This window comes from Hipposideros armiger, unplaced genomic scaffold (assembly GCF_001890085.2).
Source record: "Hipposideros armiger isolate ML-2016 unplaced genomic scaffold, ASM189008v1 scaffold_8, whole genome shotgun sequence".
In the NCBI taxonomy this organism is placed as follows: Eukaryota; Metazoa; Chordata; class Mammalia; order Chiroptera; family Hipposideridae; genus Hipposideros; species Hipposideros armiger.
In genome coordinates, this window is record NW_017731358.1 from 8,537,357 (window position 1) to 8,560,831 (window position 23,475).

Here is a 23,475-nt window from a genome sequence, read left to right on the forward strand (position 1 = left end):
AGTTTGTTAAAGAGGATAAGTCCTTGGGATTCTAGTGGCTTTCAGGTCAATTTCAAGGTAAAAATTCTAGAGTCTTATTTTACATTCACAGTGGAGCAAAAAGAAAAGGGACTCAAAATGAAGAACCAAAAAGACTGTTCTATGTACTGTTTATAAAGAGTATACAAATTCTGACAATTAAGTTCACAAACTTGATGCAACGCTATTGCTAAACTTTTTTGGTATCAGAGATATTATTATGAATTTATACCAACTGGACAGTTAACCAAGTTTACTATTTGGAAGTGCTAAAAAGGCTGTGTGAAAAAGATTGACGACCTAAACTTTTCACCAATAATTCATGGCTCTTGCATCACGACAATGCACTAGCTCACACGGCACAGTCCGTGAGGGAGTTTTTAGCCAGTAAACAAATAACTGTATTGGAACACCCTCCCTACTCACCTGATCTGGCCCCCAAAGACTTGTTTCTTTACCTGAAGATAAAGGAAATATTGAAAGGAAGACATTTTGATGACATTCAGGATATCAAGGGTAACACGATGACAGCTCTGAAGGCCATTCCAGAAAAAGAGTTCCAAAATTGTTTCGGAGGGTGGATTAGATGCTGGTGTCGGTGCATAGCTTCCCAAGGGGAGTACTTCGAAGGTGACCATAGTGATATTCAGCAATGAGGTAGGTAGCAGTTTTTCTAGGTTGAGTTTGTGAACTTAATTGTCCAATCTTGGTACGTAGGTAAATATATGACAGTATATATGTATTTTACATTTGTAACTCTTCTTCTAATGTGATTTAAATGGCTGCATAAAGTAGTAATTAATTCTAAAACTATGTTGATGGGCTTATAATATATAAATAATAATATTTATGTGAAAATGGCAGCGCAAAGGAGGGAGGAGGGAATAGAACTGTCTATATTGAAGCAAAATTTTTGTATGTTATTGAAATTAACTTGGTATTACTTCAAATTAGATTATTTTAAGTTCAGGTGTTAATTACACTGCCCAGAGCAACCACTAAGAAAATAAATAAATATGTAAAATTAAAAGCAACAGAGTAGATCTAAAGTTTTGAGTGGCTGGGAGTAAGACAATCATTTAAGACACTGCCATCCTAAAATTCAAGATAGAAAATCTTGGGAAAGGAATTTGTCCTAGCGTGGGTCATGCCCATTACTGTGTTTACAAGAGCGGGGCTCCAAGACTGGCAGACCTCTAGAATTGTATGGAAGAGACAGCAGGTGGCATTTTCCCAAAGGAGATATGGACAGAAAAAAAAAACCCAAAAAACATCGATGACCACTAAATGTGTTAACACTTTGTTAACCAGAATTTTGATTCATCAAAATTATCTATTTAATGTGACTCTGCCAGATCATAATACATAGAAAATTTGTACTATACTATAAACACAAGGATATTTGAGAATGGGGCAATGTAGGTTTAATAGGGAATAGGGTGGTATGTCAAATTCTGGAATAAGTTGTGAAATACTGAAATAGAAGGTTTCCCAAGGAAATTTGAAACTGCAAAATCTATTTTAGTTTCCTAAGTGCTATGTTGACTCTAATTGTATGGCATGTGAAATTAATTTGATGTCAACCTGAATAAGTTGTAGTGGGTTTAAAAAAACAAAGATGAAAGATAAAAGAGAGGTTGGGGAAAGTACTTGCAACAGATACAACATACTCAAGGGCTACTATTCATAACATAAAAAATTTTTTACACTTTGAAAACAAAAAGACCAGTAATTCAGAAAGAAAAATTAACTCAGTATATAAATAAGCAATTTACAGAACATCCAAAGGAGAAAAAGATAAAACATGAGTAGCTTCACTAGTCAGTGAAATACAAATTAAAGGAACAACAAACTCTACTATACACTTATCAGAATGGCTAAAATTATGCAAAGCAAATTGTTACAGTCTTTTAGAAGGGATTCTATTAACATTTTAAATAGACCAATCTCATATCTAGGAATCCATCTTTCAGTAATTAAAGTACCAGAGAATTTGCATACACATATTAGGAGATTTACTGAAACATTAATGGCAGTGGCAATTTTTTAAAAAAGAATCTGAATGTCATGAATAGGGGAAACCTTGAATAAATTTTGGTACATTCAAAACATTATGCAGCCTCTAAAATAAAAGAATGAATTAGAGGGCTGGCTGAGTGACTCAGTTGGTTAAGAGCTTGCTCAAGAGTTTGAGTTCTGAGCAACAGCGGTTTGATTCCCAGCCCCAGCTGAGCTGCCACTGAGCTGCCAACAGGTGGCAGGATGGCTCAGCTAAAAAAAAAATTTTTTTTTAAATTATGAGTTAGAGCAATATCAGTTAAATTGAAAGGTTTGGTTTTTTTTAAAAGATTTTTATTGGGGAATTGGGGGGATGGGAACAGTGCTGGGGAATTGGGGGAAAGGAAACAGACAAGTTGCTGTCGTTTTGTTCTTCAGTCTAGTTGTGGAGGACGTTGCTTCACTGGCCCAAGTTGGCACCATCATTGCGCTCTTCCCAGGCGAGGCAGATCAGTCGCCGGCTTTTGGACGGCCGCTCACGCTGGCTGCTGGCTACACACAGTAGCCCATGGCAACCCACTGCCACAGGGGCTGCAGCCTACACCATCGCCGGCGACTGACGGCAGCCCATCTCCAGGTTGAGCTGTTGTTCAGCATCTTAGCTGTGTAGGGCAGTGTCACTGGCCCTCATATGTGGGATCCGAACCGGGGCCCTCTGGCATCCCAAGCCAGTTCTTAACCATCGCGCCACTCGGCTGGCCCAAGAATTGTTATTACTTAATGAGAAATGCAAGAAGCAGAGAAGTGTATGTACTGATTTTTCATTTTGTAAAATAAATAACAAAAAATACACACACACACACACACACACACACACATATATATATACACACACACACACATATATATATATGGGAAGTTATATTAGCATGCTTAACTTTTTAAATAGTTGAGAGTGAGGAAGAGGAGGGAGAGGGAGACTCAGGTAAGAAAAGTCTGGAAAAGAGGTGTCTGAAGAAAATACAGCATACAAGAAAAGACTGCATGTGTGTATATATGGATGGAAATATGCATGAAGAGATACATGAGAATATGATCACCAAAACATTTACAGTGGTTATTTCAGAGTGTGTGTGTGTGGGGGGGGGAGTATTTCCTCCCTTTTACTTTGATGTATTTGAATTTTTACAATAAGTACACAGCTTATATACAACCCAAGAATGGTTACATATTTTAAAACGTGTGTGTGGCTAATTGCTGTGAGGGATGAAGATGAGTCAGAAACATATCCTGCCTTGCAGGCCCTGACAGTTAATGGGGAGACAAGAGGACACAGTCAGCTGTCATCTAAAGCCAAATTTAGCGAGTGTAGTAACAGAAGCACAGAGTGTTGGGAAAGAGACATTAATTCATCTCGCAGATCTGACTAGGAAGATGGGGAAGAAATTCGTTAAAGGAGAAGGTATTTGAGTTGGATCTTGAAGGCTTGGGAGCAATTCAATAGGTAAAGATGGGGATAAAGAGAAATCCAGGATAAATGACCAGAGTGAGCAAAATAAACAGGGGCATTAGAAAACCAGGGTGTATTCAAAGAATGGCAAGCGGCCTGGCTTAGTATAAATGGAACACAGGTGTTGAGTGGACAGAAGCTTGGAAAGAAAGGTAAGCTGCTTCCGAATTGTGTAAGCAGTCTAGGCTGTATTCCAGCTGCAGAGGGGAGCTAAGCAGGTGTGTGTGTGTAAGGGGTCGGGGGAATGTTTTGTTTGTTTTGTCAGGAGAGTGACATTCTTAGGTCTGTGTTGGGGGTGGGGAGAGACAGAAGGCAAGAAAACCAGTTAGGAAACTATTAAAATGATTCGGCCCAAGGTAATCAAAGTACAAGAGCAGCAACGTGGGAATGCAGAGGAGGGGGGAAACGCCAGAATCATTTCTGAGGTAAACAGGGCAGGCCCTGGCGAAAGATGAAAAACCTTCTGTGCCTGGCTACTGAGGGGTTGGGGATACTCCAATCTGAGAAAGAGAACAGTGGGATTAGAGGTGGGAACCACATTCAAAGAAAGATCTTGCAGAATATAGAGGGGATGGTGAGAATAAAGAGCCCATTGAGAAATCCTGAGGGGTCAGACCATCACAGAGATCAGAACTCCTCAATCTAGAACGACAGAACAGATCTGATTCTGGTCTCTGAGATCAGCTGTTCTAAGGAAAAGATGAACCCACAAACCTTCTTAACTAGAGCAAACCCCGCGTAAGATTAAATCCCCCTTCCCCTCAGTTTCTGCACATTCCCAGTTAAGGGGTCTTGCTATCTAGCATGAGAGCTCTGGAAAGTCTTGGGTAAAATCTCAGACATTAACTCTTACTCTTGGGAAATCCAGCTTTTTGCTCACTGCCTTGAGGCAACCCTTGCTATCCTTATTTCCTCTTATTTTCGTCCTCAGTAGAACCTTTCCGTGAAGAGAATTCTTTTGGGTAACATCGTGCCTACGACATCTAAGAATGTCACTACCGTCCTGTTGGGAGTGGGAGCGGCCGCACGTGGCTTTCCTCTCTTAACCCCTTCGCCAGCCAAGGGTTTCCGCAAGGCAGTCAGGAAAATGTGGGATTTCCTAACCAGCATAAAAATACGTCTGCTATTTTTAAATAAATGAAAATACGAAAAGTCTAAATAGATTCCCAAGACCCTTTCCAGATCTCTCACCCTGTGACTTCTTCAGGGCGTCTTAAACAAAAGGCTCACACATATTTTTAATGGGTGGGCATCTTGTTTGTGGCTTCCTTTTAGCATTCCGGGGGAAAAAAGTAACGTTCTTGTCTTTCTGATTATAAATGAAGCTCAACGTAAAGAATTTGGAAAATCCAGAGAGTATAAAATAAGGACACAAATTGGTAACTTCACCCCAGAAATAAAAAATGAACATTTGCATAGAATCCTTAGAGTCCTGCTGCTGGCCTGTTGGGAACCCGAACCTAAGGCTGGCTCCACGGCCGCGGGGTCCAGCTCTTGGCGCAGCCGCTGGCCTGAAGCCCGGGAAAGGGCGCCGCAGGGAAGCACCCACAGAGGGAGGGTCGGAGCAGGGCGCCCGGAGGCGGGGCTGCCCCCGGGGACTCCGCGGCGGAGCGGGGAGAAAGACGCGCGCGGTTGGAGGAAAGCACGGCGCATCGGTCCGCGGGTCCCTGAGCGGTCCAAGTCGTACCGACGTCTCCCCCGGAGCGCCAGGGCTTCCTACCCCCGCGGGGCACCCCACGCCCGCGCAGACCGCAGGGGCCGGCGCCGCCGTCCCGCCGCCTCCACGCCCCGCGGCCAGCGCGGCGATGGGCGCGGCTCCCGGCCCTGGCCCTGCCCCCGCCCCTCTGCTTCCCATCCAGTCCCGCGAACCCGAGAGAGACCCAGGCATCATGGGCGTCCCGCCTACAGCCGCGAGCTTGGCGATTCTCGGCCGTCGGGGACCTGATAAGGTGAGCAGCGCGCCCTTGAACTTGTCCCCAGCCTGCCTTGTAGGGGCAAGTTCACCCAAGAGTGCAGGGTGGCAGGTAGGGTGGGCTCCCTCACCGGAACAGTGAAGTCCTGAATGCAGAAAGTTTTATTGCACTGCGGTCTGTCCAACTGCCTTGTTCTGGGCTGAGAAGAGTCACCCCAGAGATGAAGCATCCTTGTATCCTGGCAAGCGCCCGTTTGCAACTTAGCTCTCAGAAACTCGGGGCAACTTGTTAGAACTCGGTGTTTGAATGGTATGTATCGAGGTATACATGCGCAATTGCAGGGTACCAACCTTGAAGTTTTTTTTTTTTTTAGAATCGAGTTTTGTTGTTAACATTTCACAATAGAAATATGTGGAGAGAGAAGTCGTGACATGATGATCTCACTGTTCCCTTTGTTGGTTTTCTAGGTAAATGCATTGCATGAGTAATAGGCAAATTATGTCCTAGCCTACAATGAAATGTCTTTCCTGGTGTAGTCCTTTAAACCAGGGTATGGAAGATAACATTGTATTATTGCATCCCTACATAAAAGGAAAGATTTTCAGGTAGGAATCAAAAGCTGGAAACATTGTTGATATAGTTGTATTAGGCAGCAAGGCCTGCAAAGGAAAACGATTTTATTTTTCTCCACCAATGGTGAAATGTAACATAGAAGGCCCCCCTGCAGGGTGGGTAGTGGCCAGGCTTGCAAAACAGTAGCTGCTTCTTCCTTTGCTGCAGTTGGAGCAAAGGGGTGTGGAGGTAAGTGGCTGCAAAAGTGATCATTTATAGTGTAAGGCAGCTTGAGTCTGAAGAATAAAATGCCTTGGCAGACTTTGCTTGAATTAGGGATCTCTTGGGAGGGGGGAGTTGGCTCTCTGATCCCCATTTTGCCAGTATAATTCCACTTCAGGGCCACTGTTGTCTCTGGAGTGCTGCCTGTATTTCCCTTTTCTCTTCTGCCACCAGCTTTTAGCTTCTCTCTGCTCCTCAATAAAGTCTAAAGTTGAGCCTGGTCAGAGGCAGAGTTATGGTAGCCTGGGGATAGAGAACTTCAAGTCTAGTGAAAGCAGAATTGTGGTCTAGGAGAGACCCAGGGGGTAGGTGGGATGAAGCTACTGACTTCCAGCCTAGAAGGCTCTTTAAAGAGTGGGAGAATAATGATTGAGGGAAAGAAATTCTCTGGGAAGGACAATAGATGCTTAACAGTTAGTTTCTTGATGAGGGTTTTTATATTTTGTTGTCCTTTGACCATAAGGGCATTTCCAGATGGGCTTGGGGGAGGGAGTATGAGGACTTTTCTGAAAAGTATGTCCCCCACCATTCACATTTTATTCTACTCCCTTGTAGGTTTTCAAAGAGTAATTGGGGGTAGGGGGAAAGAATAGAGAAGCACAGAGACTCTGCCATGCCACAGAGACCATGGAATGTGGACAGTCTTGGGCAAAGAAGTTGGATTTGAAAATTGAAAGAAATGTTCTACCTTTAGTTAAAAATCAGAGCCTTTATTTTGCAGAAAGGGTGTTGAGAACCACAACATTAATATTTAGTTGCTGATGACTTTTGCTTGATAAATATGTGAATCCCTACCTTTTTTTCCTCCAACATTTTATTATGAAAAATTTCAGACATACAGAAAAGTTACCTACCTCTCTTTTTATCAACTTATAACTATCTTGAGACATAAACTTGTTAATAAAAAAATCAGAGTTTGGAATCCAGACATATGTGATCTGGACCTGGACAGAGCTTGAATCAGAAGGTGGTTAAGAAATAGATGTGTGAAGGATATTAAGATCTTGAGGGGAAAAAATAAGGACTTTATTCTTCTGACTCTTCCCTAAGAATCCTAGGCAATCTCTTAATTGCCTCCTTTTTCCCAGTCTTAAAACTTCAGTTGGATTATATCACTCCGCTGTTTAACACTCTCCAGTGGTTTCCCTTTTACACTTTGAATAAAATCCAACCCTCTTCCCGGGCTTATCCAAGCCCTATATGTTCTGGCCTGTTTGACCTCCTATGCTGCCACGCTCCCCTCCCTTGCTCTTCCCTCTGCCTAAACACTCTTTCCTCGGATACTTGCACTGCTTCTTTCCTCAATTTAGTCAGGTCCCTTTTCAAATGTGACCTCTTCCATCAGGCGTCCCCAGATCCAAAACAGCCCTTTGTCACTCCCTGTTCTCTGACTCTGCTTGGTTTCTTCCTTGCACTTATCATTACCTGGCATTATATAGTATATATGTTTCTTTGTTAGTTGTCTATATGGCCCCCATTCAAATATAAGCTCCGTAAGGACAAGAAATGTTTGTTGTATTCGTGACTGTGTTTCTGTTTGGCATATTGTTTGGCATATTGTAAGCAATTAATAAAGAACCGTTGGATTCATTCGATAAATGACACAAACAAGGCATTGACTCCCATAAGGGTTGCAGAACCCTTGGCAAAACACTAGAAGTCCTTTTAGATAATTCAAATCAATCAATATTTTATAGGTAAATGATGATCCTGGAGACCAGTGGCCTCTTTTATCCTCATGGCGCTTCTGAGCTGAATCCTGTGTTAGAAGCTGGGCCAGTTTTGACAAATACACATCCCAAAAGAGATACAAAAAATTTTAGTCTCAGAAATTTCCCTATGCCCCTTTCTAGTCACCCCGAACATCCAGAAGCAACTTTTATTATGATTTCAGTTATCATAGATTAGTTTTACTTTCCTGAACATCATATACTTGAATTCACATGATATGTACTTTTATGTCTGGCTTCTTTTTGCACAGCATAATGTCTGTGAGATGCATTCATGTTATTAAGTATAGCAGTTATTCATTTCTTTTTATTCCAAGGTAGTATTCCACTGCATGAATCTCTACCATGTGTTTATTCATTTTCTTACTGATGGATACTTGCATTGTTTCCAGCTTGGGATTATTTTATTTTATTTTATTTTTTGAAGATTTTATTGGGGCATTGGGGAAGGGGAACAGCCAAGTTGTTGTCCTTCAATCCTAGCTGTGGAGGGCGCAGCTAGCTCAGCTCCAAGTCCAGTTGCCATCCAGCCACCCGTTGGCAGCTCGTGGCAGCTTGGGACTATTTTAAATAAACCTTCCATTATAGGGTCTGCCTCATGTTGAGCCCTAGGCACTTTATTTGAAAATCTTTTTTGTGCCCCAGTGCTAAGAGAGATGTATGGCAAGGCTGTGAGGGTTGTGACTGGTGTGGCAGCCTGCCTGCAGCCCAGCAAGCACCTTTTCTAGACAGCTCCACTGGGCCCTGACCTACCTCCCACTGCGGAGAGGGAGCACTTGGAAAATGAGTGTCCATGCAAACTGGAAAGCCCTAAGATACACTGTCAGTATTTTTAGATCCTTAAAAGAGACTCTGTAGAATGCCTGCTGCCTTTGCTGTTGTATTCCCCTCCTCCTCCACCCCTGTACAAGTTGACTCTTATCAGCCACTGAGCATTATGCTATCGAAGAGTTTAAATATTTATGAGCAAGAGTCTTGTTCATAGCCTGATAAAATATTTATGTTTCCACAGGGCACTGTTTTCCATCTAGACTTCTCAAGGTGTTTTTCTGAGACACTTGTCATAATCATGAGGTACCCAGACAGAGATAGATGATATGGCCAGAGAACACCCCGTGTTATTGAACCCCACCTTGCAGAGCACCCTGCTTGCTAGGGCTGGAGGAGAATGAGCACACAGAAAAATGGGCATGAATAGTGTCTGGATCAGGAGAAAGGTTGCATGTGCTGTTGAAAATGGATTGGAAAAAGAAGGGCCTGTTAATATAGTACCCCTAAAGCTGTGAATCCAGAGGGGATAGTGAGAAAGAGCTTGTTGGAGTGAGGAGAGATTAATTGAGATGGAATGTGTTAATTACAACTAGAAGAATGAAGAAATCAGCCTTGTAGGGACAACACACAGTTCCTTTGACACTGAGTAGACAAGGCCTATACCAGACAACTATGCTGGGTGCTATAATTATCACACCTGCTATGAAAATATGGGAGAAGTGGTGGAGGTGAGCCAGGGTTTCTAAGTGTGAGGTACAGAGATAGTTATTTCAAGGGGAATTGTTATTTTCCTTTAAAGAAGAAGCACCTTTTGAATCAAGTTCTGAAGGAGGCGTGGCTCTTTGATTGGCAGCTGTGGTGAGGTAGGGCATTTTCTGAAAGAGAATAACTTGAGCAGATATTTGAGTCATGGCCAAAGTGCTAGTGTGGCTTGAGTAAGGGGGAAGGGTCAGGTAAGGACAGGTTTTCAATAAAATAAAACAGGACACCTAAAGGCCAGCTTGTCAAGGACACCAGAGTGTTGACTTTAGTCTGTTTGTTGTGGGGAACCACGTAACTTTTGACCAGAGATTGGGTCAGATTTTGAGCAATTCTTGGGAGGTGCATCCAGCCCAGGCAAGGCCTTGAGATCTGTTCATATCCAAGGTACTTCCAGAATATTCTCCTGTTACCAGTCCAGTCTAGAGACTTTGTACGGTCTAAAGGCAGTAAACAAGAGAGGGGTGAGATTCATTCAGGATACTCCTGGGACTGACCAGAAACAGGCCTTACCAACCACCTTTTTGCCCCCCATAACAATTATGTGACTCAGAATGCTCTGAGTCAAACTGAATTCATAGGCTACGTGCTGCATCCTCTGATCTCCTTCATGGCCACTTTGCCTCAGTGGAGGGAGTTGAGAGGGTCTAAGTACCCCTCTATCACCTGAACCCAAATCTGGGTCAGTATACTTCAGACGTGGGTTGCTAGGCAGCAGAGGACTAAGAGATGAGGCTGGCAGACCATCCCTGCAGAACTCAGGCCTGCTTTGACCAGGCTACTAGGCAGTGACTAGAGAGGGTTGAGGTCATACAGATTGATAACCCATAGACAGGACTGCCCAGCCACCTCCCACATATGTTCTCCCTTCAGATTGCAGGTTCCTATTCAAAAGTATCCCCAGGATTTTTTTTTTTTAACTCTTAATGAAAATAGGAAGGGAGGTTGGGAGGGATGCAAAGCCTATCAGTCATCTACACTTCATGATGTTTGTGCTAAGAGATAATTGTAGAAGTGATGGCTCTGGGGAAGTCAGTCCTCAGTGCTGCAGTGAGGAGCTTTACATATATAGAGATTAGCTAGAAAGCCCTGGAGTTCTGATGGGGAGAAGGGATTTCTTGGGGTAAGGACAAGAAAGGGCATGGGAAGTCCTCTTAGAGAAACCATATTCTGCCCAGGGCCTTGCTGGTTGGAATTGCTGTCTTGTTGCCGTGGGTACTTGGTCCAGAGCGATATTGGGAACGCCCAGGAATCAATGCTCTGGGCCTTCCCATTGCCATCTGTCTATCCTGGAAAGTCAGAGTATCAGTTAGCACTGCCAGCTCTCCATCCTGATTTTCCATGGGTAACTGGGGAGACCTGGAGAGAGAAGGCAGGAGCACATGTCTTAACTAGGAAAATGGTAAGGTCTTCAAGGTTTAGTCTGGACTGAAGGTGTGGTAAGGCCTGAAGTGTCGATCTGGCTAGATTCCAGACCAACACGATCCTTCTTGGCTGTAAGCTAAGATATTCCTAATTTTCTGTGTGGAGTAGAGTCTCCCAGGGGCCACATTAGCTGTAGTATTTCCTCCGAACAGGTGAACAGAATGCATGCCTACACAAGTACCTTTTCCAAATGGACACTTCGGTGATGATTGCGCCCAGGCTGGCGATGGCCACCTGCTTTTAGTTGCTGTTAGGATAAACCCAGAAGAGCAAGTAAAGAGCAAGCGGGAAACATAATAAATAGCAGGAGACAGGAAAGGAAAGAGAGTAGTGACCTGCTGGGATCCTAGGTACCCAATTATCTGCAAGTGAAATACTACTAGAGGAAAGAAGATCAAATAACCACCCATGGGAATCTTTACCTGCACATATTGCTGACTTCCAAGGCAGCTGTGAGAAGAGCAGAAAGGCCGACACATGAAGGCTGCTGTCACAGTCAGCCTGAGGAATATTAATACAGACTTGACCCACCAGAACGCATAGCCATACCACAGCCATGCAGATAACAGCAGTCATATGCTGTCTAACCCCCCGTTCACACTTCCACACATTTTCTCATTTTCATTCATAATATTATAATATAATATTCATAATACGTGAGACATTCATCTACCCTTGCAAAGCCATGAATACACAAACACAGACCTATTTTAAAAGGTAAGGACAAAGATAAGAAGAAACTATTCCAAAGTACAGCTAGCAGTGGGATTATAAAATGATAATTTTTTCTTTTTTAAACTTACCCATATTTTCCATGATTGCTGTAGCAAGCATTTCTGTGATAACCAGGAAAACATTAAGTAAAAAAATCTGTTAAAGAAGTTAAGTAGGGAGCTAGAAGAAGAGGCATTGGTTGAGGAGAAGAGGATTGTACATAAAGGGAAAACAGATGTTGGAAGATGAAGTAATGATCAAAAAAGATAATTCTTCACAGGCTGCTAGCTTCTGCATATTATTCTCTTTATTATTGACTGGCATATCTCTATTGCCCACCAGAAGATCTGGAAGCTTCTATTAGCCTGAAACCAAATTACAACTACTAAGCCAACTGTCACACCTCCATGGCCTTAATGCCATCCTGTGGGAAACAACTGGAAGGCCCACAGCTGGCTTTCAGTGGCCCTTAAAGGTTCTTCCACCAAAGTGCTAACATAGAACTTCAAAGCTGGGTGGCAGCATCTTTCCCACAGACTTGAATATGTATCCCTGCAGCAGCTGGGCCAGCCTCGTGCATCTCATCTCTGAAGTATGGAACAGGAGCCAACAGAGGCTGTCAGTAGTTGGAGTAGTGGGATTTTCCCAGACAAAAGCCTGTTCTATTCTCATCCATGCCTCTGCCTGCTGCTCACTGGCTCAGGAGGCCCCTTGGGAAGTTGTGTGGCTGAGGATTTGGAGAGGCAAATGTAGTTTTCGTTTCACAACCACCAGCCTTTTCCAGAGGCACTATGAAGGCTTTGCTTTAATTGGCTTCTGTTGAGGAACCCAAGGCGAGGCCTGTCTCCCAGAGCAGAAGTTACTGTTCATTATACCTCTACCCGCCAGGATGGATTTAGAGCCAATGCCAGAGAACTACACACCCCACTCAACCCTGGGGTCTAGCATTACTTGTAATATTATCTGTAATTATTAAAGTCTCAAATCCTTTCTATATTTTAAATGTATTGCATTTTTAAATTATAAATGTAATACACACTCATTATAACAAGTCTAGTAAGACAGCAATATGTAAAGAAAATGTTGTTAACCTCTACCTCCTCTCTCTTCTGCCTTCCGGACAAAACCACTGTTAAAAGTTCAGTGTCAATTCCTTCACTCCTTTTGTATGTTGAAACAAACATACGTAGAGTTATTTTTTATTTCCTTTGTAGACGGTATTATATTTCATATAATACCAGTTACTCTGTTATTTGTTTCATTTGATTTATTATCAAATGAAAGCTACCCGTAGATTTTTTAAATGTATATCATTCTAGATATATACATTTAATTAAAGATACAGTTTATTCTTTTTAATAGCTACCTAATATTCCTTTGTAGGAAGTCCCATAATTTTTCCCACTCTTTCTGTATTGGTAGATATTCCAGTTTTTCTTACAGCGTTTTACAACAATAAATTATACCACAATAAACATTCTACAGTTATCCTTACACTTTGGTTTGTATTTCCATAGAAAGAGTCCCCAGGTTGGCATTTCTGTGTCAAAAGGAATACTCACAATTTTAATGCTCACTGTGGGCCTCCCCTACACTTGTTTCTCTCTCTCCTTTTGTCTTTCTCTCCCCTCTCCCACCGCCTTTCTCAAGGGGAGCCTGCGTATTGAGGTAGCAGAGCCCTGCAGTGTGAACTCATCCTTGCCAAGTGTGGATTATATCAGCTCAGTGGGGAACAGGGTCTGCATATCTGGGTTGCATTGTGTCTCTGTTGCTTCTGGTTGGCCAGACTGTTTACAATTCCCGCCTTGCTCATTTATTCCATGCTGTGGAATTATACATGGTCTTCATTTGTAGCAGGAGCAGTTTGGTCATTGCGGGAGAGGGGGTTGAGGGAGAGGAAGGGTTCAGAGAGAAAAGGCTGTTACAATCTTTCTCACAACGCCCGCCATATCTGCTATGGTTTTTGTTATGCCCTTTCTTTAATAGTTGGATTGAGAAAAGTTCTTTGATTCTATCCCAGTGTTCTCCCTCTATTTGGAGGGATTTGGGGGCTTTTATGAGTATATAGTCCATCAACTACAACTGATTACTTGACATGAGGATAATTAGTTAAGAAGGTAGGGGTCTTGGAGCTTAAGGATCAGTGCCAAGCAACAGATGCGAACATTTTTAAACAAATGATTTTAGCAAACTAGGTTTAGGAGCGGGCTTCCCGGGAGTACATGGCTTTCATTTTTATAATAGCTTTGCTCTTGTTTGGATTTAAACTTCAGTCTGGTTCACCAGACAAGAGAGGAGTAGGACTCCCCACCACACCAGGGCTGGAAAAAATATCAGAGAAGCGTTAAGGGAAGCTGGTGAGTACAAATAAGTGAAATATAAAAAGTGAGCTGACAAAATAGCAAGAAGTAAATGAGATTTAAAAATTCTCAGCTGAAGGCTGCTGTGTGACCAATGGGCCTGTGAGTTGGTGGACATTTTATAGAAATCTGTGATCTCTAATCCACATTAGAAACCCAGTTGTGAGTCTGTGTTCAGAATACAAATGTTAGCTAAGCAGAGGAAAAGAAATTACGACGTCCTGTGGCAGACATTTTGCAGTTGTGTCCTGTAACAAGTGCTGCAGTTTTTACTCAGTAGCTTGGAAATGGATTTCTGTGTCCAAGATTGAAAACTAAAGGATGAAAAGAAAACCAGGATAGAAGTTATTGCAATTAATTTCTAAGAAGAAACTTGAACTTTAGTTTCAACAACTATAAATCTCCAAAATAAGCATTAACTTTTGTGTTAACACATTCTTTTACATAAACTTTTAATTTTCAAATATGCACTGACCAGTAATAATGATAGTAACCAGTCCCTATAACAGGTTTGTCTTTTATAACTTAGGGATTCTATAATGTATGTTAATTAGTGTCATAGTTAATAGTATGAATAACTATATCTTATACTGTTTGCACTGCCATTTGTGTCTGTAGTGTAAACATTATCTTTAAAGAGCTTGGTAAATAATTTTTAAGGTTAAACATAGCACAAGACATTGGACTACCCAATAGTAGACCATTGCTACCATGGAGGACTCGTAGATTCAAAAAAATACTTGAAGGCATATAGACCTACTAAGACAGTCAGGACTTAAAAGCTAAGACCTTAGAAAGAACAGAAACTCACAGGATATTTCACATTCTAGGTTGTTTTTTCCCTTGATACAGTTACCATTTATTAAGTAGCACCTGAGGAGAAGCTAAGAACCCAAGCAAAAAAAGAGATATTATAAAAGTCAGAAAAGCTGAGCAGAACATTCTATAGTCTGATAAGGCCGGGGAGGAAAAAAAAAAGGAATTAAAGGATACTAAATGAGCCAGGACATGAGAAGCCATGATCACAGAAAGAAAAGAGGCACAGAGAAATGATGCCAATGATCTGAACAATTTTCCTTCTAAGTTCTTCACTAATTTATAAGTAGCACAGACCAAGAGGTTAAAAAGCCAAACAGAAAGCAGGTGCTGAAAAGCGAAGAAGCTAATCAAAGCTAATTGTTAAATTGTTAAATTTTTACAGATAAAAATTGGAGTGTGGGGTCCACCAAAAAAAAAAGGCCTGAAAAACACTGTGATGGTTAATTTTATGTGTCAACTTGAGTGAGCCACAGGATAGCCAGATATCTCGTTAAACATTATTTTTGGGTGTATCTATGAGGGTGTTTCTGAAAGAGATCAGCATTTGAATTCATGAGCTGAGTAAAGCAGTTAGCCCTCCCCAAGGAGGGTGGGCATGATCCCAATCTGTTGAGAGCCTGAGTAGAGCAAAAAGGCAGCGGAAAGTTGAAATTTCTCTACGTGACTGCTTGAGCTGGAACATTGATTTTTCTCCTGTTCTTGGTACTCTTGTTTCTCAGGCCTTCAGACTCAGGCTGTCTGGCTCTCAAGGCCTTCAAAATACACCATTGCTTTCCTGAGTCTGCAGCTTGCGGATGGCAGTTCCTGAGTCTTAGCCTCCATAATTGCATGAGCCAAAACCTTATAACAAATCTCTTTTGTTTATATATAAAAATATTTGTCCTGTTTCTCTGGAGCACCCTGACTAATAAAAACACCCTACGCTTTCATTTGGGACTCCTGAAGGACTGTGCCTAAGGAGTTAGCCCAGTAATAGACCTGGTCTTATAAAAAAATTGAAATCCAATCCCCAATCAGATTAGTCGCTAATTAGATTAAAGTAACCTGTTTTTATTTTAACACTCTGGTAGGAGATGAAGAACTTATTCATTAGAGAAGAGAAAATGATCCAGAGTCTCTATATTTTTAATACATGGTTTCTGATATTCAGTGAAACAAAACAAAACAAAAGCAGGCATACCAAGATACAGTTTCTAGAATATGGTACAAAAAGAAAGAATTCAGACTCCCTGAGTTGACAAGACAGTTTCAAGTCTAAGGAGACCAAGGCAGCTGGAGCTTGTAGGACAGAGTATTGGAGAGGAGAGAGCTGCACTTAACATGAGAAAATATATTAAGATCTTTTTTCATTATTTAAACCTCTTTTAAATATAATTGGTAGTTTAAAAAAAGAAACAAAAACATGTATCGGGGGTTTATAACATATGTAAAAGGAAATATATGACAATAACAGCGCAAAGGCTGGAGTGGAGACATGGAAGTATCTTGTTGTAAGGTTCTTTTACTATATGTGAAGGGATATGATATCACTTGGGGCTAGACAGTGATAAGTTAAAGATGTATCTATAAACATGAAAATAATCACAAACAAAATAAAATAAGTATAGCCAATAAGCCAACAAAATGGATAAACAAAACTGGATAAAATGGAATCACAGAAATTCGACTAACAGAAAGCAGATAAGTGAATTAAGAGATGAGATAAATAAAAAACAATAGCAATATGATACATGTAAACCAATAACTACTTTAGATGTAAATGATCTCAATACTTCAACTAAAATGCAGACATTTCCAGATAGGGTAAAAAAGCAAAGCCAACTATATACTATGTACAAGAAACACACTTTACATATAAAGACACAAATAGATTAAAAGAAAAGGATGGAAAAGATTTACCATGCTAACACTAATCAAAATGTAGCTGAGTAGCAATATTAGATAAAGTAGATTGCAAAGAGTATTACCATGGATAAGGAAAATCATAATGATAAAGTAGTCAATTTATCAGGAATACATAACAATATTAAACATTTATGCACCTAGTAACAAAACTTCAAAATACATGAAGTAGAAATGATATGACTCCAAGGAGAAAGAGAGAAATCTATAATTTAGTGAAAAATTTCATTAGCTTTCTCTCAGCAATGGATGCAATAAGAAGACAAAATAATTAAGTATATAGAAGAAGGAATCAATACAATCAATCAGTTTGACCTCATTGATCTATATAGAGCTCTATAACCATCAGCAGCAAAACATGCATTCCTTTTCATGGCACAGGGAACATTTATCAAGATAGACCATGTTCTGAGCCATAGAACAATTCTCAATAGATTTAAAAGGATTCAAGTCATACAAAATATGTTCTTGACCACAGTGGAATAAATTTAAAAATCCATAACAGAAATATTCAAATATTTGGAAACTACACAGTGCACTTCAAAATAGCTTATGAGTCAAAGAGGAAATCAAAGGGGAAATGAAAAATTATTTTGTACTAAATGAAAATGAAAAGTCATGTATCAAAAGCAGCACGTAGGGGCCTAGCCGAGTGGCATGTTGATTAGAGCTGGCTTGGGAGCGCGAGCTCTGAGCAGCAGGGCCGCCAGTTTGGATCCCACATGGGCCAGTGATGCCGCACCCTCTGCAGCTAAGATGGTGAACAACAGCTCGACCTGGAGCTGGGCTGCCATGAGTCATCAGTGATAGCGTAGGCTGCAGCCCCTGCTGCAGTGGGTTGCCATGAGCTACCGTGAGTGGCAGGCAGCCAGCATGAGCGGCTAGCAGCCGGCGTGAGCTGCCATGAGCCGCCATGAGCGGCTGTCCAATGGCTGGCGAGTGGCTGCCTCACCTGGGAAGAGCGCAATGATAATACCAACATGGGCCAGTGAAGCCACGTCCTCCACAACTAGACTAAAGCAAAAGGATAGCAACTTGTCTGTCCCTCTTCCTCAACTCCCCAACACTGTTCCCCTCCCCCAATTCCCCAATTAAAAAAAAAGAAGTATGCAAGACCTATATACTTAAAACTACAAAACCTTTCTGAGAGAAATTAAAGAAAACCTAAATAAATGGAGAGATGTACCTTGTTTGTGGGTGCTATGAACTAAATGTTTGGGTCCCCCCAAAATTCATATGTCTAGTCTTCGTTGTGATGGTATTTGGAAGCATCACAAATTAGCTTTGGGAGCTAAGTCATGAGGGTAGAGCCCTGTTGAATGGGATTAGTGCCCTTATAAGAAGAGGCCAGAGAGGTAGGTAGCATTCTTTCCATCATGTGAGGATATAAGAAGTCAGCCATCTGCCGACTAGAAAAGGACTCTCACCAGAACTTGACCATGCTGGCACCATGATCTTTGACTTCCAACCACCTCCAGAGCTGTGAGATATAAATTCCTGCTGTTTATAAGCCACCCAGTCTATGGCATTTTGTTATAGCAGCCGAGCTCACAAAGACAATGGGTTAGAAAACTCAATATTGTTAAGATGGCAGTTCTCCCCTAAGTGATCTATAGAGTCAGTGCAAGCTCAATCAAAATCAGCAGCTTGGAGTAACAAGTTAAAGGTTATTCCAAGGGTTTATGTGTTTTAAACTCTCACAGAAAGCCCTATACTTATTTCCTTTAGCTGGACTGGGGTTCTCATGGCATGATTCCCAGATCAGCAGCTTCAGCATCACCTGGGAACTTATTAGAAATGCAAATTTTCAGGCCCTACTGAGTCAGAAATCTGGAGGTGGGGAAGGAACCCTCCAGATGACTCTGACGTGCACTAAAGTGTGATAACCGCTGGGTTAAACTATACTTAGGAAAGCTATTGTCTACTCCCTGCTTTTAGGCCAGGTTTAGGTCAGTTTGTTAAGAAAGTGGCTGCTGGATGAACAGTTTAATAATGTTGATAGCTTGTATTTTTCATCTTTATCCTCAAAGAGCCTGAAATGGTCTCACACAAGTGTCTTGGGTTGCACAGCAACAGTGAACAACAGTTTAGAGAAATTCCATGTCCAACTGAAACTGGAATTTAGAGACACAGCTTATAAATTCACATATAAAAATTCTGACTAGGCAGCCGTTCAAAAATGAGCCCCAGTAATTCCAAGGACCTTGGATTTCTGCTTCCTTTGAGGAGTAGAACATTCAGTCTCCTGAACAGACTGACCCTCAGGAACCAAGTTTTATTTACCTTTTTCCAACTGTGTTGCAAATGTCCTTTAAAAGAGTGCTCAGTATCACCGTGGCTCCGTTTGCAAGAGAGATTAACAAAATCACTCAGCCTATGTTCTGAGTACGGAACAGGACAGAGGTCTCAACTATAACAGCATAAAACTTGAGTTTTCCAAAACCAGCTGCTGAAACCTACAAATGATCATTCTCTCTGGTCCTCCTAGTGCCTGAACTTGATTTGTCGAGACACCTTACTGTTTCACTGATGAGTAATAGCATAGAACTCTTCACAGCAGTTCTCATTAAAAGAGGGCAGCCAAGTGGAATTCATTCTTGGCTCTTAATAGTTTTTGAATGAGAATTTTATTGCATATTAATGAGCACTAATTGACATTTGTGACTGGTTTTTATGGAAATCAAGCACGTATAATTTGCATAATAGTACCTAAGTGCTTTTAGGTAACAATGCAGCTCTGGGAAGTTGGTGAGGGTTTTAGTACGTTGCTGGTTTTTGTTTTTTCAAATTCCCAACTCCAGTCCTGGCAATACTGGGGAATATTAATAGGTCTCTCGGATCCATCTATGTGGTAGTAGTGACTGACAGCCCAATTTGTGTGGTGGTGTCGGCTTATACCTGAGAGTACAGAGCAAGTCAGAGAAATAGATCAGGGCAGGGCTCAGAAGGCACGAGAGGTTTCTGCGACATCAGGGAGGATGTTCCAGCCCTTCTTCGTGAATCAAACCTCCTGCTTCTCCTGAGGTATAGGAATATCTAGATGGCCCTGAAGATTGTTCCTAGGAGTCTGGGACTCCTATTCTGTATATTTTGAAAATGTCTCTGAGTCCACGTCAACAAATAGTTATCGATCACCTACTACGTACCAGGTACTGTGCTAGGTATTAGAGCAAAACCATGTTGGCTTGTTCCATGCTACATCCCTAGCTCTTAGCATAGTGACTAGAATATAATAGTTGATCAATCAATGTTTTTTTTAAAGATTTTTTTTATTGGGGAATTGGGGGAGGGGGACAGCGTTGGGAAATCAGGAAAGGGGAACAGACAAGTTGCTGTCCTTTTTTCTTCAATCTGGTTGTGGAGGACATCTCTGCACTGTATTGCGATCATTGTGCTCTTGCCGGGTGAGGCAGTCACTCGCCGGCCATTGCATGGCTGCTCACGGCAGCTCACAGCGGCTCACGGTGGCTCATGGCAGCTCACAAAAGCACACGCCAGCTGCCAGCCAGCCCCACTGCAGCATACGCCATCGCCAGCGACTCTCGGCAGCCCAGCTCCAGGTCAAGCTGTTGTTCACCATCTTAGCTATAGAGAGCGCAGTGTCACTGGCCCTCATATGTGGGATCCGAACCGGGGCCCTGCTGCTCAGAGCTGGCGTCCCAAGCCAACTCCTGATCAATGCGCCACTCGGCCAGCCCCAATCATATTTATTGAATTAATGAATATGTTCTCTACTATTGGGGATCTGTAATTCATTATTCTTACAAAATCTGATTTTAGGTACCATATGAAGATCATTGTTCTTCATGTTAGAAATACATTAATGGTTCAGAACTTGGGATTCTGTCAGGAAATTTAGAGAAACACGATGTATAACCTCAGCTATGTGCCCCAAGTCTTCTGTACAGATGACCCTTCTATTGCATGGAAATGAAAGAAGCTGATATTTATGGATGATCTAGTATGTATAGGTTACATACATCCTATACATCATATGATTAATCACTAACAAAACTTACGAGATATAGTTAGCATTATCCTCACTTCATTGAGGCAGCTAAGAAATGAAGAAGTTAAGTAACTAACAAAAGCCACAGATAGAAAATGATGGAACTGAGACTTAAATGCAGCTTCTGCTTTGTCCATTGCAATGCCACTCATTATACCCAGCGGTCCTAGGATATGTGAAGTGAGGCCAAACTCCAGGTACTGGGCTGGAGAGCTGAATTGGCCCAGGGGTTCTGGGATGTGCCCTGTATTCAAGTGACCTACTGTTTATAGTAAACTTACTATTTACAACAGTATTTCCCAAATCCTGTGGGGGACCAAATCCAATAGCCTGTCTGATTCATTATAATTCTACCAAGTAGCCAGAAAAGTTTCAACACTGTATAGCAAAGGGAGAAATCAGGGTTAGTAGCAGAAAAGCTACAAGTAATATGAAGCTAAAAGGTTGTGTACAGTCTTCTGTAATATTGAGCAAAAATGTTCTCCATATTGTGGGAAGATCACCAACTGCAGGCTGAGAAGCATAGGCAGGGAGAGGCTTTGGAACACAGGGATTAGAAAAGAATCGGGGTATAGTTCAAGAATTCATACAAAGCCCAAGGATCCCACAGCTTTATTTTCTTTAAGATCCACACTAGCCTAAGGGAATGAATTATGTTTGTTTTCCTTACTCCCACCCCACCCACCTCCCACCCCTGCCAAGGGACACCAGTGATTCCATTATGCTTTTAAAATCCCCTAAGAGGGATGTGTTTGGAGCAGCCACTGCCCCTCCTCCTGCTCTTCCCTCTGGTGAATCAAGAATCCCTGCTGAGTGGCTCAGTTGGTTAGAGCGCATGCTCTTAACAACAAGGTTGTCGGTTCGACTCCCGCATGGGATGGTGGGCTGCACCCCCTGCAACTAGATTGAAAACGGCAACTGGACTTGGAGCTGAGCTGCGCCTTCCACAACCAAGATTGAAGGACAACATCTTGAGCTGATGGGTTCTGGAAAAAACACATTGTTCCCCAGTAAAGTAAAAAAAAAAAAAAAGAATCCCTGCTCCAGGGTCCTGGGGGTGGTTATTCAGAAGCCATAAAAGTATGGGGAAAACTTAACTGGAGGCACTTCAGATGCTTTAAAAGGGAACTTTCATCATCTCCCCCTCTTTTATGAGGCAAATCGGAGGTTCTGAGAAACAGATTAATTCAGTCCACTTTAAATTGTTGGGGAGAAAATGTACAAGATCCAAAACTTATACTCTCCCAAGAGAATAGTCTTTCCCCTTCTACTGTGTTCCTCGTCCCTCTTGGAACTCCTCCACAAACTTCCAAGCCTTAGAGCTGTTAACGTCTATGGCCGTGCCTGCTTCCCCAAGCCCAAGCCTCTGCCCCAGCTGTTCCAAATGGGTGAAAGGCCAACCATAACTTCCTTTAAAGGTCCTGTAAAGTAGTATAGAAAGAGCACTGGACTTGGGAGACCTAGATTCTGTTCCTACACTCGCTATGGGACCCTGAGCCTCTCAACCTCTGCGGAGCTGTTTCCTGACCCTAAAATGAAGAGATTGGACTTAATGATAGCTGAGATTTCTTCGAGCCCCAGCATTCTGTGACTTCACCTTCTTTCCCTGACTGAACTATCTCTTCCTATATATGCAATACTTTCCCACCGTGATCTCATGCCCATACTCTCCTAGAAAGTATTTACAACTGTGAGCCACCTTCTATGTTGAGGGTCTATGTGGCAGGCAGTCTTAGGGGAGTCTTCCCTGCTTGTGCCTGCCTGCCGCCCCCACGAAAAGCAGTGTATATATATTCAGGGAATAGAAGTGAATTTTACTATTAGTACAAGTGACCCATATTCAGGATGTTTGTAAAACTGCGACCAGAACATAACACATGCATTCAAAGGTAATTAGAAATACATTTTACATTCCCTGCTGTTTATAATTATCCATGTATCTGCTGCCAACATTAGCATAGTTAATGGAGAGCTAATACCTCAGACAACAGTGGTGCCAGAAGAAACCTTAGCGAACATCTAGTACAATGCTGTTGGTGATGGTGATTTGAATAGATAACATTTCTGATGTATTTGCATGTGTCTTATCTCTCTCAGTGGGTAACCTGAGTCTGAGGTACTTCAATATTTGCTCACATTGGATAGGAACATTCCTTTTGTTCTTTTCCCTGCTTTTAGTATAAAACATATAGTGGGATGAACAATAGAGAGGTAAGGAAATCAGGACAAAAGGAAAATAGGATGATAAGTTGATCCAGAGAGCCTAACACTGCACAGTTACTACATATTTGATTCTGAAGTTTCCAGCAGCCAAAAAAAGAGAGAAGCGTACTATTCATGAGGTACAAATGTTCCAGAAGAAGGTTAACTTATCTTGATACTTGAGAAGCAGAGAAGTTATATCATGTGTTCTCATGGAAGAACCACTAAGTCATTGTTGTAGACCACTCCCTCAACAATAGCCTATTAATGCCTACAATTCTAAATTCATTCATTCATTCAATAGGCATTAATTGAGCATCTACTACGTGCCATATATGTTTCAGTACATTACAATTATTATTTTTTTTAATGATTAAATTATCCTCTCATTGGCCAGTGGGGGAGCCAGTTGACTCCTGTATCCTTTTGACATGACATGACTGTAGTCTTTGGTACCTTTTTTATTTTCTGGTATGACAAGATGTCCCAGATTTACTTCCAACACCCTAAC

At 41.8% G+C, this 23,475-nt stretch overlaps 1 protein-coding gene across 2 annotated transcripts in view; it reads left to right on the forward strand.

The window, feature by feature from the left end:
* The first annotated feature begins 5,347 nt into the window (after positions 1-5,347).
* The window catches only part of GPR156 (G protein-coupled receptor 156), an 82,398-nt gene continuing 64,270 nt past the window's right edge, over positions 5,348-23,475 (forward strand). Inside the window, exon 1 of one of the 2 annotated variants that reach the window (XM_019650587.1) lies at positions 5,348-5,475. The gene's annotated coding sequence lies outside the window, so the exon portion shown is untranslated. Of the gene's footprint in view, positions 5,476-5,686; positions 5,749-23,475 lie in introns of those variants that run through there. The other variant, XM_019650596.1, reaches the window with a different exon arrangement.